The following is a 5,418-nucleotide window of genomic DNA, read 5'->3' as shown; positions in this document are numbered from 1 at the left end:
CTCTTTCTTGTGAAATATAGCTTCTCTCTGACTGGTACAGGGCAGCAACGAGTGACCATTGATTGCTGCCTTGGTATTTGGAGCCTCCTGAAAAGGTTTGGCCCTTTGGATTACATCTCTCACAAATGAAGTGAATGCCAAAGCAGCTGGCCAGGCATTCACACTTCTTTTTGTGCAACAGGGATAGGGATGCACCTAGCATGCCGGGTGCTGTTCATCATCCCTCTCTACCAGCCCAGGAGTCTCTGGGTGAGAGCCAAAGCAGGCTTGTTGGTCACACTTGGTACAAGTAGTTCCCTAAGTCCAGTTCATCACCTGTAGGAAGGAAGCCATCTCCTTCAAAGTACTACGGGTTTGGCGTGTAGCTCCACTGCAATCCATCAAGTGCTTTCAGCTGAGACGAGATTGGTGTTACAAGGACTTGATGTACAGGAAGATAGGCATTGTAAGCTTGAAATAAGGAGCTTTATTTTCATCACAAAGTGACTGTTGCCACTTTGGTGAAGGAAAAGTTGTTCTGAAATGCTGATGTAACTGCTTCCTGCAGGTCTTAATAACTTCATTTCAGTACTTCCCACAGATAAAAGATAGTGAAAAACAAGGAAGTGATATCACTAAGAGAGGAGTTGCCAAAAGTATTACAACACTGTCTGTACTTTGGACAGCAGGCACCTGAGCGGAGTCTTTTTAGACTGAAGAAAGAACTTCGCTTTGCTTTCCATCCACCTAAGCTGGTGACTTGTCTCTGGGTCTTTCAACTGCAAAGAGAGCCCTTGCAATGTGAATTCTGGGGATGGAGGAGCAGATGCCAGTGCTTTATGGTTCTGTATACTGACCTTGTGTTGTTGCCACCTTTCTGAATAGCTGCCCCAAGTGTCTTCATTAGCAGTGCCTCTGTGGCCACAGATATAGACTATTGTTATGAGGGTTGTCAACATTTGGCTCATGCCTGCACCAGGGTAGACAACTTGAATCCTTCATTCTAAGGCCACAGCCCCCAACCAAGCATGAGCTCCTGGTGATGTGCGACCTGCATTTCAGAGCTGACCAGTCGTGTCTGCATCCAGCAAAGGGCAGGGATGCACAGTGTTAGGCTCAGACAGTTGCACTGGCATTGAGCAGGGCTGAACCCTGGCCAGAACAGCGTTTCTACTTCCAGGGAAGGGTCAGAGGTGGGAAACCTGAGTTGCAACAAATACGAAAGGATTTTGGCATTCCTCTCCCCAGATGCTTGTTTTATGTTAAGTCAAATGCTGTTTAGATAAAATCAGAAGCTTTGTGTTTGTATTGACATTTAATATAAATGTTTGGAAAAAAAAAATAGTGTTTCAAAATGAATTTGTGAATCTTGCTGTTCTTACCCTTCAGCGACAGCATTTCAATCTTATCTAAATGCTTTCCTGGAAGGGAATTTCATTAAGATTCACACAGGCAGGAAATTTGCTTTTGAATGAAACGGTGATTTTTTTCTACCTGAAAGCTTGTGACCAGCCCCATGCAGCAGCCCCAAGCTTATCTGTGCTGGGTGGCTTCCCTGCTGCCACTGCTCTCCGCTTTGAGTTGGAACCCCATGATGAAACAATGCAATCGCTGTGGCTGGTGAACAGTAAGTCAATTTGATCTTGAGCCAGGATTTTAATGGTGTCGTGGCCATTAGGTTTCATGGTGGAGGACTGGAAAGGAGGGCTGTGAGCATGGTGGCTGAAGTTATGCCACTTCCAGTGCTTTTGGCTGGCCTCTGCCTGGTCCAAGCAGATCCCAGTGCAGGGCTTCAGGGCAGTCCTGAGGACAAACACAAAGCTGGATGGATCCAGAGCCAACAACTTCCCTGTCCCAAATGCCGCATTTGTCTGCAGCTGGACCAAACATCTTATTTTTGCCATCCAAGAGTCACTGCTGGGAGCTGATGCATCAGGTCAGGGAGAGGTTTTTGGTAATAGTTTTTGTCCTGCAGTAAAAGACACTACAGAACTTGACTGGTCCCTGAGGGAGCATTGAATCCCCAAAGGGCAGAGCAAATCCTCAAGTGGAACGTGGGCTCCGTGGTGTGTGTTTGCATGAGTCTCCCTCTTCCTATTGTATGTCTACATCTTCTGATAGTCCCTGGTTGTGGTAATTTGTTTTGCTTTGGCAACCTTTATGCTAAAAGCAGGTCCTCGTGTGTGGTGCTGGGTAAAGAAAGGGCCTTGACAAACTACAAATGAGAAGGAAACGCAGTGTTTGGTGGAAAACAGCCTGAATTTACAGTATACGAATCCAAATCGATGCTCCCCATCTCATGACAGCCTGGGCAGGCACCTCTGGGTGCTGGAGCATACCCCAGCCATGGCACGCAGGCAGTTTTTATCGTTCATGGTTGTGTTACATCAAGTTTTTCCTGCCTAAGCATGAAGAAGTTGATTCTCACTGGGCTGCGAGAGCAGCTCAGCCTCCCCCAGTGTTACCTCATGCTGCAGCTCGGAAAAAAGAATAAGCCTAACATTGCAGCTCTGATGTGCTACAGGAATGGATGTGGACAAGCCTGAACTGGTCCATATGCGGGACCGAAGGCCTACCCACCGGTTTTCTGTTTTCCTCCATCAAAGCTATCACACTATCTTCGTAAGTATCGGTGCTCACTTAGCATTGCCCTTAATTTACAGGTGCTGGGAGAGGCTGGGAGGGCTACAGCAGCCTCCCCAAGCTCAGTGGCAAGGCAGCAGCCAGGGAATGGGTAACGCCGACGGCAAGCGTGTGGTCCAGTGGGTTCAGGAGAGACAGATGATGAGGTCTGTGATGGTTGAGTGCTTCTAGGGATCACCTCGGGGCTGGGCTGTAAAAACCTGGTTGCAGTGTGACAGATGAAAGGACAACATGTCTGGAGGCGAATGGTAGGATTGCAGGAGTCTGATGGATGCTTTATTGCAAAAGCTATTTAAAATGATTTGTAATAGTCGGTTAGACATTTAAGATGTTCGTTAATTACTCTCAGCACGAGGAGGACTTGTAAAATCAAGATGGGATTTACTGATTCCCCCAGATACTGGTTTTTTGAAAGGAAACTTTGGAGACTGCGGTTAGGGTATCGTGGGAACAGGAGGAAAAGTGTCTGTCCATCAGGATAATGGTGTCTTATGGGATCAGGAGAATGGCAGTGCTGGAGAAGCAAAAGCAAGGAGGTAGAAGTGTGGGAGAAGTTCCACGGGAATGCCTGCCTGGACACAGGGGACAGGGATGATCTGCCCAGGCTTTCCTCTCCCCACAGCAGTACCAACCCTAGAGCACTGCCAAAATATCATACTCTGCACTTTCCACCTAACCTTGGGGTTTTTTGTTTGTTTTCTTACTTCTTAATTAAATCCATTAAAAAAGCTGAGGAAAACTCATCCTTCACTTCTGTGTTTTTGCATTTCATATACAAAGCTCTGCTCTTCTTACGTTATGTTATTAGCTGCTCTCTGATGATAATTTGCCAAGGGCCCTCTTTCCATCAGACACAAAAGTAATTTATCCTGCAACACACTGACAAGTGAAACAGAAACATTTCTTTGCTAAGGGCTTATCTCCCAGCATTACAAGGAAGCTGGGTTTAATGCTTTCTAATAGGAGTAAGGAGCATTACCGCCTGCTTCTCTGGGAAGAGTGGAAAGAATCTGGGAGAGGGGGGAAGGGAGAGACCTTGCTGTTCCCTGTTAGCACCATCATTAGGAGCAGCAGCACATTGTCACGTGCAGAAAGGTTTTGTCTGTCGTGGGAACTTGAGGGGCTCGACCACAGCAGCTCCCCTGTGGAGTCATTTCATACACAGGAAGTGGCTGACCCCAGCCATAACTGCAGCACTAATTTGTAACCTGAAGATGCACATTTTGGCTCTGCAGAATAGCTATGAATTACTTCCTGGTTGTAAGGGATAGAGGGGAACAAAAAAGCAACAAACCAACGATTTTGTTCCTGCTTTCATTTTTCAGGCTTTTTATGAGGCTAAGAAGACAGACGGTCCCAAGCAGGAGGATTTGCTACCCTTATATTTCAGGAGGGGAGAGCAGTATAATGTGCTTCTATGTAGGAAATAAAAAAAGCCAACAAAACCTTTGATTGCGTGCTAAATCACAGGTCATTTTCTTTCTCGTCTGCAGGAACCGCAGTGCTGTCTGGTTTGGGAAGGGTGCAGAGAGGCAGGAGAGGGCAGAGAGGAGCCTTGCTGCAGAGGGGCTGAGCTGGCAGGGGGTTCTATCCAGCCCCATACAGTCTCTGCTGTGTGGCTGGGTGCTCTGCTTCACTCCACCCATGTGCCGTGCCCCTGGCTGCCACTCTGGTCTCTCAGGTCAAAGCTCAGCCTGCATGGCTTGCGGGACCAAGCACTGCATGCCATGTGTGCTATGATCCCTGCAGAGCCAGGAGGCAGTCCCTACCCAAAAGGCTCACACCAGATCCAGTGCCAAAATTGCAGAGATGAAGCAGCTGGTGGCTGCTGAGCCCTCAGCTCTAGCTGCTCCTCATCAAGCTATTCAAAGGCTATTCAATGCCTTTCTAGGGGTTCTACAGTGAAGACGAGCTGTGTAGGTAGTTTCAGGAAAGTATTGCCTTGGCACCACTGAACCATCCTCTCCAACATTTTATTCTGACCCCATTCCGTGCTGCTGCCTGCTCTGCATGTCCTGCCCAGAGCAGATGATGGATCTTCCCTGCCAGTCGGACCGTCATAGGACTGACATGAGGATGCCTCAGTGCTTGTTGGTGCACATGGGCAGCAATGTGATGCCACAAGTAGGTTCCCACCAGAGAAATTCTCTAGGACCAGAATGAAGGGACTAATGGGTCTGGTCTCCACCCTGCAGAGCTGGGGGCTCATCTCTCTCAGCCCCTTACTGTTCAAACAGTTTCTCCTTGATGCTGCTTCTCAGCTCAGTTTGGGAAGAGTTGGAATGGGGAGCGATGTCCAGCTCTTCCTCTGCTTCACCTTCACTCATCAGCTCTTGCCTGACAGCATAGAACACTTCCTTATACCTTCTGCAGCAAAAGAGCTGTGGGGTGCAGTTCCCATCAGGAGCAGTGAGGCTGGCATGGGGACCTCCTCACCCTCCAGCTCCATCTGCCCACATCCCTCTCTGCTGCTCCTGTGGGATGGTTGCTCTCCTTTTCTGCCAGGAAGAAGCTTAATGTTACAGGCATGCTCACACCATGCAGATAGGGTCCATTTTCCCAGGGCTGTTCCCTCAGACCCACCAGTGTTGGGACTGACTTTTCAGGGGCACTGCAAAAGGTGCATTTTGCAGAGTCTTCTGTCCAGGTGGTCTCTTCAGAGGACAAAGGAAATGCAGCATCAGCATCATTAATTTACTAAAAACTAAACTGGGCTTAAGTCTAAGCTGTTTCCATAAAGGCAACCAAGCCCACTGCATTTAGTGTAACACCAGAAGTCCTTTTCAATATATATAT

This window comes from Nestor notabilis, unplaced genomic scaffold (assembly GCF_000696875.1).
Source record: "Nestor notabilis isolate BGI_N333 unplaced genomic scaffold, ASM69687v1 scaffold5629, whole genome shotgun sequence".
NCBI lineage: Eukaryota > Metazoa > Chordata > Aves > Psittaciformes > Psittacidae > Nestor > Nestor notabilis.
This window is presented reverse-complemented; position numbering follows the sequence as displayed.